This window comes from Bubalus bubalis, chromosome 16 (assembly GCF_019923935.1).
Source record: "Bubalus bubalis isolate 160015118507 breed Murrah chromosome 16, NDDB_SH_1, whole genome shotgun sequence".
In the NCBI taxonomy this organism is placed as follows: domain Eukaryota; kingdom Metazoa; phylum Chordata; class Mammalia; order Artiodactyla; family Bovidae; genus Bubalus; species Bubalus bubalis.
The window spans coordinates 39133070-39147774 of record NC_059172.1 but is presented as its reverse complement, the minus strand read 5'-3'; the positions used below and the strand labels follow the sequence as shown (position 1 = coordinate 39147774).

General features: G+C 39.1%; 1 protein-coding gene across 6 annotated transcripts in view; it reads left to right on the top strand.

Moving 5' to 3' along the window:
* The window catches only part of LOC102396589 (interferon-induced very large GTPase 1), a 190141-nt gene that overhangs the window by 134717 nt on the left and 40719 nt on the right, over positions 1 to 14705 (top strand). The window contains exon 2 of one of the 6 annotated variants that reach the window (XR_006545319.2): positions 921 to 5098. The exons of the other annotated variants lie outside the window; for them this stretch is intronic. The gene's annotated coding sequence lies outside the window, so the exon portion shown is untranslated. Of the gene's footprint in view, positions 1 to 920; positions 5099 to 14705 lie in introns of those variants that run through there. 6 annotated transcript variants of the gene reach the window in all.

The following is a 14705-nucleotide window of genomic DNA, read 5'->3' as shown; positions in this document are numbered from 1 at the left end:
TTTTTTTTGCAATTTGGTAATTTCTATTGTCAAAAATGAATCTACACTGACATAAAAAGAGACTTCATTTGAAAGGATTATTGCAATAAAGGGAAAGAGACTATTGTAATAGAGAAAACAATTCAAACAGAACTGCAAGCATCTCAAAGGACAGGCAGAAAGGAATTTTCTTTTGTAGGGAAGGGTCAACAGGCTAGAAAGAACACAGAGTAGAGGGTGTGTATAAAAGGAAATATTTTTATTCTTAGGAGGGATCATTAAGGAGGGTTTGTAGGCTGGATCAGAACGAGGATGGGTCAACCTTAAGGGGGCTAAAAAGAAGAGAAGCTTAATTAATGTTTAGTTTCAAACACTCCAACTGATCAGGGGGACAAACAGCTCAGTGAAAGCTTCACGAGGCAAAGAATGGAATTTTAAGGGTCTTTGTCTGATGGTATATTTAAAATAAGTAACCAAGAAAGATCTACTGTATAGCAATAAAGAAAGAGAGAAAGAAAAGCAGTTTATTTTTAAAAAAGGGGTCTGTGTCTGGCCTCCTTATAAGTAATACGGGAACACACAAATGAGTCTTACATAAGTCTTATGCTAAAAGGGGGCTCTTTGCAATAAGTTAATTCTCAGAGCACAAAAGGTTGCATGGAGTTCTTTTAACCATCACTGCTTTCCAAGAGCAAAGGACTCATGAAAAGTTTAACTTTATTATGACTCATGTAAGTAAGGGGTGCTATGGTAAATACAGGGAAGAGGGGAACTAACTGGACCTGGAAGAATAAAGGAAGGCTTCACAAATAAGGAGAATTGGGTTAGGAGTATAGTGTCTTGGGAAATGCTCATCTAATATAATATTTTGCTGATCTAATATTTGAATTGATATAAAACAGATTAACAGGACAAAGTTAAGTTTGATTACATACTTACAGAATCCCCACCAAGACTCAAAGATGGTCTGGCAATTGAGGCATATATACCATCTCAAGCTAAGGAGAAGGCAGTAGGGGTCTGGGGCTTCAAAGAGGAGGGAGACAATTCAGAAGATGGAAAGAGTAAATGATTGGTAAGCAAATGTTTGCGATGCCATGCAAATAAGTCTTTCTATTAAAAAGCTGTCTCTGGTAATAGCTCTTTCTGGTACAGTGTTAGTCGCTCAGTCACTCCAACTCTTTGCTACCCCACGGACTGTAGCCCACCGGGCGCCTCTGTCCATGGAGTTCTCCAGGCAAGAATACTGAAGTGGGTTGCCATTTCCTTCTCCAAGACTTTCTGGTACAGGTCCTCTATATAATTCTTTTAGGCAGTTCAAGGAGAGGTAAAAAAGCTTTTCCTGAGTCTCCTGGGTCTTAATTGCCTTCTGCTCAGAACAATCCACATGTCAAAGTGGCAGATTTGGAGGTGGCATATTATGCTCCACCTCAAAAAACGGGGTTAAAAAACTATGAAACTGAGGAAAGATGACAGAGTACAGCTTTTATGGGAAGAAAGTGAACTGGAAGTTCAGAAAAGGAAAAAGAGTGGTTGTAAAAAGAACTGGGTTGGGACTTCCCTGGCAGTCCCGAGGTTAAGATTTCGCTTTTTGAGGTTTGATACCCAGTGGGGGAGCTAAGATGCCACCTGCCTTGCAGCCAGGAAACCAAGCCATAGGCGAGAAGTAATATAACAGAAGGTTCAGATGGTAAAGTGTCTGCCTACAATGCTGGAGACCCGGATTCAATCCCTGGGTCGGGAAGATCCTCTGGAGAGGGAAATGGCAACCCACTCTAGTACTCTTGCTGGATAATCCCATGGACAGAGGAGCCTGGTAGGCTACAGTCCATGGGGTCACAAACAGTCAGACACAACTGAGCGACTTCATTTCACTTCACTTCACTTCAAAGAAAAAAATGGTGACTGGGTTGATTGTTGCCACATTGTGAGGGGGATTGAATGCTGGGGACAAGTAATTTGATCATATCATAAACCAATGAGGACTCTTCGAGTTTTGTAAACAAGTATGAGTTTCAGGATGCACTGTGAAAGGTGGACCATACAAGGATAGAGATACAGATTCATGAGCTTCTTGTACAGAGCAATCAAATAGTGCAACCTATGCCCGGCATTTAGTAGGTAACTAACAGGGACATAGTTTAGGTGGAGAAGTAGAAAAAATGGCTTCCAAGAAATAAAAGGTGCCCACATCACCATTTGCCCATCAAAATGGAATAATACCCCCAAAGGGCCAGAGTTAGGGATTCAAAATAAGTTTCTAACTGGATAGGCCATTCAACACCATAAATCCAAGTCCAAAAAGGAGCTACAGAAATAGTAAAATCTACAATAGGAGGTAGAGTTTAAGAAGCAAGCTAACATTTTGTTACTTTATTCTTTTTTATTGAGATATAATTCACATATAATATTAGTTAAACTGTGTGACATGATTCCATATGTGTATATATTACAAAATGATAACCCACAGCAAGCCTAGTAAAATCCATCACCACACAGTTATAGTTTATTTTCCTTATGATGAAAAATGCTGAGGTCTTCTTAGCAACTTTCAAATCACAATAGTGTATTATCAGCTATTGTCATCATGCTGCACATAACATTCCCAGGACTCATTCCTTTTATAACTGGAAATTTCAGCCTTTGTACCACCTTCACCCATTTTCCGTCCTTCTCCCCCAATCTCTGGCAACCACCCATCTGTTCTCTGTATCATTTAGCTTGTTTTTGGTTATGTTATGTTTTGTTTTAGCTTCCATATGTAAGTGAGATCATATGGTTTTTATCTTTGTCTGACATTTTACTTAACATAAAGCCCTAAAGGTCAAACCATGTTGTCACAAATGGCAGGATCTCTCTCTCTCTCTCTCTCTCTCTCTCTCCTCTCTCTCTCTCTCTTTTTTGCTGAGTAATATTCCATTAGAAATGTACCACACTTTCTTTATCCATCCATCCATCAATGGACATTTATGTTGCTTTGAACTTTGGTTATTGTAAATAATGCTGGAATGAACCAGGCATGGGGAGGATCTTTTCAAATTACTATTTTCTTTTCCTTTAGATCACCAGTGACACCATGATATTTGATAGAAACTGGAAAAGGCTAGACACTGCATAAAGAGCCTAAAGCAGCTCACAATTAGCAGCAGAGTCCTTGAACACGTGTTCTCTAACTACATGATCAAAAGCAGTCTCAGGTTACTCTCCATCCAATTATCTGATTGTTTCTTTGCTAACACTTAACCTGAAATTATTTTCCTTCTTCAAATATTTTGAAGTTTATGGTCTGCTTCCCTCTGTAGAGGTAAACACTAGAGGTGGGGAGCTAACCCACCTTATTCATTAGTCAATACACAGTACCTAAAGCATTTCCCAGCATGCTGCAAGCCCTCAATAAATATGTGTGAAATAAATGCTGACGTTTAAAAAATCTTTACCAAACTTCCAATCAGCAGTACTTGTATAATCTCATTTACTCTATGACACATTATCATGATGGGTACAAGAGAGGAGAGATGGTCAACAAAGAGGAGCTCCCAGATTCAAAAGGATAGAAAGCTGGAAAGGCTCCCTGGACTGGATAATTAGAATGTGAATATCAGGCTTCTAGAGAACTTTTTCTAGAAAAAGATGAGGGCAGAAGTGAAACTAAATAATAAAGTGGATAGGATGCATTCAGCAATTTATTTCATCAACAAACATTTACTGAGCCAGAAGTGCTAAATTTGAAATTCCTTTTAGAGAAATCTGGCAATAAAAGAAATATAAAGAAAAGCTCATGAAGAAGGCAAGATCCACTCTATATTTAAGCAAAATGGGAAGATGTGTGTTTTCTTATCCAAAGTGAAGCAACCACAGAAGTAAAAAATTCAAGATATTTTAGACCCAAGATAAAGAAAAAAAAGAAAAAGCCCAACGGGAGGGGAGTAGCAGCAGGACTTAGAGGACAGAGTTAGTATTGCAAAGAGGTTAGGGATGCCTCTTCCTTAGGGACCAGAGGGAAGAACACAAGAATGGATTATAGAGTCTTAATTTGAAGGTGACAATCTTTGAAGATGAGGAAGGTCTGACCACATAGCTTCTACACTCTGTAGAAATGGAAAGGGACATCACCAAATGTGAGAGGAGCCTCAACTAATGCTCTCTTTGATGTAATCTTTCCTGCATTCATAGACCCCTCTCAAAGCTTCTGGACTATTGGTTCAAAGGACCTACTCAGCCTTTTTCTTATTTACGTCTCTAACCCCATTGTCTCAAAAAGTGCCTGGCACTTAGGACTAGACCAGTAAGTGTAAATTATATGTAAAATTATGAAGATGAGTTGTTTGATTGTGGGAAGTGAAGAAGAGAATGAAGAAGAATCAAACTAGACTTGTTTGGGGCCTGAGACACTGGGAAGATGGCAATAGAATGGATGCGTTGAGAAAACAAAAGGCAGAGAGAGGTTTAAACAAGTTACTGGGTGCAAGCTGGGATGCACTTATCTTCCACCTCAAGGGTCTCACCTGCTGGTTAGAAGTACAACTCTGAAAAAAATAAATAAAAGAAATACAAGTCTATCCTAGGCTGTTCCCATACTGGTTTCACATTCCCTTGGGCCCTCAGGGATTCAACTTTTTTCTTCAGTCTCCTCAGTTATTCAAAAACAACCTCTAAACACTCTGCTGCTCCTGGTTCAGGTCCCAGTTCAGTTTCTTTCTGTCCTCAAGACAATGCCTCATGTTTCAACTGTAGCCAAGGCATTTGCTACTAATAGCTAGGTACATGAAGACAAAAATGTAAAAACCAAGGAAAGGGAAAAGATCTTCTCTTGCTATGTGGTTTTAGAATGCTCCCAGAAGCTTCACTAGTCTAAAAGCAAATTAGAATATGGGAATAAAATGGTCTCAAGGAAGTCATGTCTAAGTGTAAGCAAACACTCCCACATAAATGCCCCTATGTTCTCGCACTTGAAAGGTCCCACAGAAGATGGAATCATGTGGCTTCCTCTATCCTAGTTTAAAGTTATTTTATTTTTTGTCAATATAAATTTATTTATTTTAATTGGAGGTTAATTACTTTATAATATTATATTGGTTTTGCCATACATCAACATGAATCCACCACGGGTGTACACGTGTTCCCCATCCTGAACCTCCTCCCTCTTCCCTCCCCGTACCATCCCTCTGGGTCAGCCCAGTGCACCAGCCCCAAGCAACCAGTATCATGCATCAAACTTGGACAGGTGATTCATTTCATATATGATATTATACATGTTTCAATGCCATTCTCCCAAAGCATCCCACCCTCTCCCTCTCCCACAAAGTCCAAAAGACTGTTCTATACATCTATAGAAAGACGGTAACGATAACCCTGTATATGAGACAGCAAAAGAGACACAGATGTAAAATTATTTCCTTATTTTTATGTCAATTTTATTGAGAAATAAGCTATGCACAAAAAAATGCGTCCATTTAAGGTACACATTTTGATGAATCTTGCCAAGTTGAAACCACTAAACCCTTGAAACCATTCCCACGATCAAGACATAAAATATTTTCAAGATACCCAAAAATTTACAGTGCCCCTTTGCAGTCTATTCCTCCCTCTGCTCCAGTCCTGGGCAACCAGATATGCTTTGGGTTACTATAAATTAGTTTGCATTTTATATAAATGGAATAATACAAGAAGTATTCCTTCGTTGATGCCTTCTTTCACACAGCATAATAAATTTTAAATTCAACCATGTTGTTGCTTGTATGAATAGTTATCCATTTCTATTATTAAGCAGTGTTTTATTGTATAGCGTATTTCGTTTAGCTATTGGATTGGCCAGAAAGTTCATTCGGGGGATGTTACACAAAAACCCAAAAGAACTTTTTGGCCAACCCAGTATCTATCTATTTATGGACAATTTGAGTATTTCCAGTTTTTAGCTATTATGCAAAAATCTACTATGAACATCTATACATGAATCATTGTGTGGACAAAAATTTTTAATTCTCTTGGATAGATATCTAGAAGTGAAATGTCTGTGTCACATGGTGTGTGCATGTTTCACAAGTGCCTAACAAGTTTCTGAAATGGTTACTACCAATAGTGAGCCATGGTCTAGCTGCTCTACATCCTCTCTGACGCTTGATATTGTCAGTCTTCTTAATTTTAGCCTTTCTAATGAGTTTGTTCTGTTTCCTCATTGCAGTTTTAATTTGAATTTCCCTAATGACTGATAATGTTGACCTTCTTTTCATGCACTTACTGACCACTCAACATCTTCTTTTATGAAATCAGCTAATCATACACTTTGCCCCGTTCTTACTACATTCTCTTACATATTATTGAACTGTAAGAGTCTTTATATAATTTGGATACCAGTTTTTTGTCAGATATATTCATTGAAAATATCTTCTTCCATTCTTTAGTTCGAACTTTAATTGTCTTAATGTAATTTTCAGAGAGAGCCAAATTTTTCATTTTGATTCTCTAGTTGATCAGTTTTTTTATGGAGTTTTTCAGAGACTAGCAGGTAAACTTAGGCTTAGTATTAAATTAAGACTTGCATACAGCTCATGATTTTATGGCTCATGATTTTAGTGTCCTAAGAAAGTTTTGCCCACTACAAGGCCATGAATATTAATACTTTTCACTCTTCTTTCATTCAGAAGTTTAATAGGTTAATTTTTACATTTAAGGTTTGGTCTGTTTTGAGTTATTTTGGGTGTGGTGTGATGAGCTATTTTGGGTGTGGTATAAAGCAGGATCAATGATCAGGTTTTTTCCACATGGATGTCCCATTGTCCCAGCACCATTTGTTGAATAGATTTTCCATTCCTCTTTGCAAATCGGTGTAGCATATATGTATGAGTGTATTTCTAGATCCTCTGTACTCTTCCATTTCCATGGACTTATATCTGTCTTCATTAATACCATCTTGTTCTTGGTAGCTGTATGCAAGTCTTAAAATGAGACAGTGTAATGACCTGTTTCTTTTTTACATACATAACCAAACCACATATACATGTGCAATTTACTTAGGACAAAAGAGTCAAAAAAATCCCTATTTCTGAGTGAAGAAATCTTGAGTTTGAATAGCTCAAAGCTTCTTGACAATCTCAGCAAGTTGGAAGTAATAGTATTCATGAACTTTAACAAGCTAGAGATCAGTATAGATTACAAAAATGAACAAATATCTGAACTTTTATAACATCTATATCATCAACTATATCCCTTCTACTGAATTTCTGCTAAACATGGCTGAGAGGCCTATTCTTCACAGTCTTCCTCTTTAGAATCTGAGGTGTGATAGAAAGGAAACTTTGAGTTAGGGAATGTCAGAGAAGATCTCTGAATACAAGTTATCTGATGTTATTTTCCTGTCACATAGATGTCCACACAACTTTATCTGTGTTTTTCTTAGACAACAGGAAATTAAAGAATTATGCTCTCCTTTTTAACAGGGAACAAGTCATTTAATACTAAGCCTAAGTTTACCTGCTAGTCTCTGAAAAACTCCATTTCCCAGTGGCCTGACTCTTATCCCAAAGAACTACAAGTCTTCCTCTAGTCCTGTCCAACTGTACCCTCAAATCTGTCTCAGACAGACCATGTTCAGGCTTTTTAGCTCAGGAAATAACAAACAGGTTCTCAGGGGGGTTTCCATATAAGGTCTAAGATTCTCTGCTTTCTGTTTACGTGACTATGAAAGATTTGAACCCAATAACCATAAAACATGTGCCTGTGACTTTACTCTGATTAGGAACGACACAGATTAACTTGACAGTCCTTCTGGGATGGAACAAAGACTGCTTTGGTCTTTGCTCCTGGTCTCTTTGATCCTTCCTCCACTGACCAATGACTTCTCAAGCCATAGAGAAGATCATGCCATGAGATTAGAGTCTACCAGTATCTACAGTTTAATGAAGTATCACAAACTGACCACATAAGCATGCCCAGATGGAGTATTAGAACACTGCCCATATTTCAGAACAATCTCTCATACTCTTAGCTACTTCTTATCATTAATCTCTCTACTCCCTAACAGTTTACACTAGTCATTACTCAGACTTGTGATATTACAAATTCATTTTGGCAGGTATTTATCTTTCTGTATATGGAATCATATTATATGTATTCTTTTGTATTTGGCTTGTTTCAAAACTTAAAATTGTGAGATTTACCCATATTGTTGTGTATCACCATGATATTGTTTTTATTATTGTATGAATATGTCACTTTTTATTTACCATGTGACTGTAAAAGGACATCAGGATTGTTTCCAATTTTATACTTTTTTTTTCATTTTTTTTTTAATTTGAAAAATCCTGAAAAGCACAAGGTAGAAATCATCAGCTGTATTCTACTCCTCAGAGATGATTACAGGTAGAATAATAGGGTAATTGGCCTGGACAAGCCATGCATACATAAAATAAAATATCAGATCAGATCAGATCAGTCACTCAGTCGTGTCCGACTCTTCGCGACCCCATGAATCACAGCACACCAGGCCTCCCTGTCCATCAACAACTCACAGAGTTCACTCAGACACATGTCCATCGAGTCAGTGATGCCATCCAGGCATCTCATCCTCTGTCATCCCCTTCTCCTCCTGCCCCCAATCCCTCCCAGCATCAGACTCTTTTCCAATGAGTCAACTCTTCACATGAGGTGGCCAAAGTGCTGGAGTTGCAGCTTTAGCATCATTCCTTCCAAAGAAATCCCAGGGCTGATCTCCTTCAGAATGGACTGGTTGGATCTCCTTGCAGTCCAAGGGACTCTCAAGAGTCTTCTCCAACACCACAGTTCAAAAGCATCAATTCTTCGGCGCTCAGCCTTCTTCACAGTCCAACTCTCACATCCATACACGACCACAGGAAAAACCATAGCCTTGATTAGACGAACCTTTGTTGGCAAAGTAATGTCTCTGCTTTTGAATATGCTATCTAGGTTGGTCATAACTTTCCTTCCAAGGAGGAAGCGTCTTCTAATTTCATGGCTGCAGTCACCATCGGTAGTGAGTTTGGAGCCCAGAAAAATAAAGTCTGACACTGTTTCTACTGTTTCCCCATCTATTTCCCATGAAGTGATGGGACCGGATGCCATGATCTTCATTTTCTGAATGTTGAGCTTTAAGCCAACTTTTTCACTCTCCACTTGCACTTTCATCAAGAGGCTTTTGAGTTCCTCTTCACTTTCTGCCATAAGGGTGGTGTCATCTGCATATCTGAGGTTATTGATATTTCCCCCGGCAATCTTGATTCCAGCTTGTGTTTCTTCCAGTCCAGCTTTTCTCATGATGTACTCTGCATATAAGTTAAATAAACAGGGTGACAATATACAGCCTTGACGAACTCCTTTTCCTATTTGGAACCAGTCTGTTGTTCCATGTCCAGTTCTAACTGTTGCTTCCTGACCTGCATACAAATTTCTCAAGAGGCAGATCAAGTGGTCTGGTATTCCCATCTCTTTCAGAATTTTCCACAGTATAGATAAGAACTAAATTTGAATCATATTGATTGCACATCTTCGTACTGTTTTTTTCAAACTTAATATATCTTGAGAACTGTCATCTGTAGTGTTATTTTAAAGAGTTCTTTGGAGTCTATTGCATGGATAGCATAGCTTATTTAAGACTTTTTTTTTTTTAGAGTAGTTTTAGGTTCACATCAAAATTAAGAGGAAAGTACAAATTTCCTATATATCTCCTGCCCCAACACATGCATAGCCTCCACCATTATCAAATCACCCATCAGAGTGGTACATTTGTTACAGCTTGATGAGCCCACACTGAAATACCATAATCACTCACAGTCCATAGATTGCATTAGGGTTCTTAGTGGTGTATTTTCCATGGATTAAGACAAATGTATAATGACATGTATCCATCATTATAACATCATATAGACTTTCTTCACTGATCTAAAAATCCTTTATATTCATGTAGGCTACATTCTCCCTGCAGCCCATTTTTCCCCACATGTCAGGAAACATGCTGCCTACAGCTCCTTGGAACTTTTCCTCTTAAAATGTACACTCTTAGAAAGAAACAGATACTCTCGATTTTAATGTGAAATATTCCAAGGAAGGAAGATTTCTTCTTTGCACCTTGACCACAGGATAGTGATCAGTTTGAATGACATCCCACCAGTGGATCAAGAGCTGAAATTATATGGGAACTTCCATATATGGGGGAGAAGGCAACGGCAACCCACTCTAGTACTCTTGCCTGGAGAATCCCATGGATGCAGGAGCCTGGTGGGCTGCAGTCCGTGGGGTTGCTAAGAGTCGGACACGATTGAGCAACTTCACTTTCACTTTTCACTTTCATGCATTGGAGAAGGAAATGGCAACCCACTCCAGTGCTCTTGCCTGGAGAATCCCAGGGATGGCGGAGCCTGGTAGGCTGCCGTCTACGGGGTCGCACAGAGTTGGACATGACTGAAGCGACGTAGCAGCAGCAGCCATATATGGAAACATGAGAATTCCATCACGAAGGAGGTAATGCTTCAGATCAGATCAGATCAGATCAGTCACTCACTCGTGTCTGACTCTTTGCGACCCCATGTATCGCAGCACGCCAGGCCTCCCTGTCCATCACCAACTCCCAGAGTTCACTCACATTCAGGTCCATAGAGTCAGAGATGCCCTCCAGCCATCTCATCCTCTGTCATCCCCTTCTCCTCCTGCCCCCAATCCCTCCCAGCATCAGAGTCTTTTCCAATGAGTCAACCCTTCGCATGAGGTGGCCAAAGTACTGGAGTTTCAGCCTCAGCATCATTCCTTCCAAAGAAATCCCAGGGCTAATCTCCTTCAGAATGGACTGGTTGGATCTCCTTGCAGTCCAATGGACTCTCAAGAGTCTTCTCCAACACCACAGTTCAAAAGCATCAATTCTTCAGCGCTCAGCCTTCTTCACAGTCCAATTCTCACATCCATAAATGACCACAGGAAAAACCATAGCCTTGACTAGACGGACCTTTGTTGGCAAAGTAATGTCTCTGCTTTTCAATATGCTATCTAGGTTGGTGTTAACTTTCCTTCCAAGGAGTAAGCGTCTTTTAATTTCATGGCTGCAGTCACCATCTGTAGTGATTTTGGAGCCCAGAAAAATAAAGTCTGACACTGTTTCCACTGTTTCCCCATCTATTTCCCATGAAGTCCTGGGACCAGATGCCATGATCTTCGTTTTCTGAATGTTGAGCTTTAAGCCAACTTTTTCACTCTCCACTTGCACTTTCATCAAGAGGCTTTTGAGTTCCTCTTCACTTTCTGCCATAAGGGTGGTGTCATCTGTATATCTGAGGTTATTGATATTTCCCCCGGCAATCTTGATTCCAGTTTGTGTTTCTTCCAGTCCATCGTTTCTCATGATGTACTCTGCATATAAGTTAAATAAACAGGGTGACAATATACAGCCTTGACGTACTCCTTTCCTTTTTGGAACCAGTCTGTTGTTCCATGTCCAGTTCTTTTTTTTTTTTTTTTTTTTTTTTGCAAAGTAATATGAAGTTTGCTGAAGAAAAAAAAAAAAATAAGGTCTTTTTTTTTTTTTTCCATGTCCAGTTCTAACTGTTGCTTCCTGACCTGCATACAGATTTCTCAAGAGGCAGATCAGGTGGTCTGGTATTCCCATCTCTTTCAGAATTTTCCACAGTTTATTGTGATCCACACAGTCAAAGGCTTTGGCATAGTCAATAAAGCAGAAATAGATGTTTTTCTGGAGCTCTCTTGCTTTTTCCATGATCCAGCGGATATTGGCAATTTGATCTCTGGTTCCTCTGCCTTTTCTAAAACCAGCTTGAACATCAGGAAGTTCACGGTTCACATATTGCTGAAGCCTGTCTTGGAGAATTTTGAGCATTACATTACTAGCGTGTGAGATGAGTGCAATTGTGCAGTAGTTTGAGCATTCTTTGGCATTGCCTTTCTTTGGGATTGGAATGAAAACTGACCTTTTCCAGTCCTGTGGCCACTGCTGAGGTTTCCAAATTTCCTGGCATATTGAGTGCAGCACTTTCACAGCATCATCTTTCAGGATTTGGAATAGCTCAACTGGAATTCCATCACCTCCACTAGCTTTGTTCATAGTGATGCCCTCTAAGGCCCACTTGACTTCACATTCCAGGATGTCTGGCTCTAGGTCAGTGATCACACCATCGTGATTATCTGGGTCATGAAGATCTTTTTTGTACAGTTCTTCTGTGTATTCTTGCCATCTCTTTTTAATATCTTCTGCTTCTGTGAGGTCCATACCATTTCTGTCCTTTATCGAGCTCATCTTTGCATGAAATGTTCCTTTGGTATCTCTGATTTTCTTGAAGAGGTCCCTAGTCTTTTCCATTCTGTTGTTTTCCTCTATTTCTTTGCATTGATTGCTGAAGAAGGCTTTCTTATCTCTTCTTGCTATTCTTTGGAACTCTGCATTCATATGTTTATATCTTTCCTTTTCTCCTTTGCTTTTTGCTTCTCTTCTTTTCACAGCTATTTGTAAGGCCTCCCCAGACAGCCATTTTACTTTTTTGCATTTCTTTTCTATGGGGATGGTCTCAATCCCTGTCTCCTGTACAATGTCACGAACCTCCGTCCATAGTTCATCAGGCACTCTATCTATCAGATCTAGGCCCTTAAATCTATTTCTCACTTCCACTGTATAATCATAAGGGATTTGATTTAGGTCATACCTGAGTGGTCTAGTGGTTTTCCCTACTTTCTTCAATTTCAGTCTGAATTTGGCAATAAGGAGTTCATGATCTGAGCCACAGTCAGCTCCTGGTCTTGTTTTTGCTGACTGTATAGAGCTTCTCCATCTTTGGCTGCAAAGAATATAATCAATCTGATTTCGGTGTTGACCATCTGGTGATGTCCATGTATAGAGTCTTCTCTTGTGTTGTTGGAAGAGGGTATTCCTCATGACAAATCTTAGTTTCTTTTAATAGCTCTCATATCTTCTTGTATTATGGCTAATTGTGTGCTTGCCATAACTCATCAGTAGAATTTAAGTTCCTTAGGAATCAGAACCATGTCTCTTTCTCTGTAGTATTTTCTAAATTTTTACTTTTATGAATAGTGGTGCTATGAACATTCTGGTAGATGTGTCTTGATGTGTGTTTAAACAGAGTTCTACTGGCATATACCTAAGGATGAAAAACTTGACTTATTCCTATCACTTATTTATATGTACCCATAATTTCTTCTTTAGAATTTTTTTCTTGTCTACTTTTGTGATACCAATTGAGATTTCTTTATTTCATTTTATCATTTCATTAGTTAGGATGATGGACAGAGAAGCCTGGGGGACTACATTCCATGTGGTCACAAAAAGTTGGACCTGACTAAGCATGCACACACACACAGAGAAAGGAATCACCCTTTTATGTCATTACTTTTTTATTTTTATTATTTACTTTTATTATTTTTATATGTCACATTCAAAAAGAAATTTTTACCAGTTTGGTACATTTTCACTCTCATTACCACCAAACACACACAGACACAGACACACACACACACAGACACATACACACACACACACAGTATCCTCACCTATACCACCTCATCCTGTATTGAGCTAACTGGAATTTTTTTTTTTTTTAATTTTATTTTTAAACTTTACATAACTGTATTAGATTTGCCAAATATCAAAATGAATCCGCCACAGGTATACATGTGTTCCCCATCCTGAACCCTCTTCCCTCCTCCCTCCCCATTCCATCCCTCTGGGTCGTCCCAGTGCACCAGCCCCAAGCATCCAGTATCGTGCATCGAACCTGGACTGGCAACTCATTTCATACATGATATTTTACATGTTTCAATGCCATTCTCCCAGATCTTCCCACCCTCTCCCTCTCCCACAGAGTCCATAAGACTGTTCTATACATCAGTGTCTCTTTTGCTGTCTCATACACAGGGTTATTGTTACCATCTTTCTAAATTCCATATATATGCGTTAGTATACTGTATTGGTGTTTTTCTTTCTGGCTTACTTCACTCTGTATAATAGGCTCCAGTTTCATCCACCTCATTAGAACTGCTTCAAATGTATTCTTTTTAATGGCTGAATAATACTCCATTGTGTATATGTACCACAGCTTTCTTATCCATTCATCTGCTGATGGACATCTAGGTTGCTTCCATGTCCTGGCTATTATAAACAGTGCTGCGATGAACACTGGGGTACTCGTGTCTCTTTCCCTTCTGGTTTTCTCAGTGTGTATGCCCAGCAGTGGGATTGCTGGATCATAAGGCATGTCTATTTCCAGTTTTTTAAGGAATCTCCACACTGTTCTCCATAGTGGCTGTACTAGTTTGCATTCCCACCAACAGTGCAAGAGGGTTCCCTTTTCTCCACACCCTCTCCAGCATTTATTGCTTGTAGACTTTTGGATTGCAGCCATTCTGACTGGTGTGAAATGGTACCTCATAGTGGTTTTGATTTGCATTTCTCTGATAATGAGTGATGTTGAGCATCTTTTCATGTGTTTGTTAGCCATCTGTATGTCTTCTTTGGAGAAATGTCTATTTAGTTCTTTGGCCCATTTTTTGATTGGGTCATTTATTTTTCTGGAGTTGAGCTGTAGGAGTTGCTTGTATATTCTCGAGATTAGTTGTTTGTCAGTTGCTTCATTTGCTATTATCTTCTCCCATTCTGAAGGCTGTCTTTTCACCTTGCTAATAGTTTCCTTTGATGTGCAGAAGCTTTTAAGGTTAATTAGGTCCCATTTGTTTATTTTTGCTTTTATTTCCAATATTCT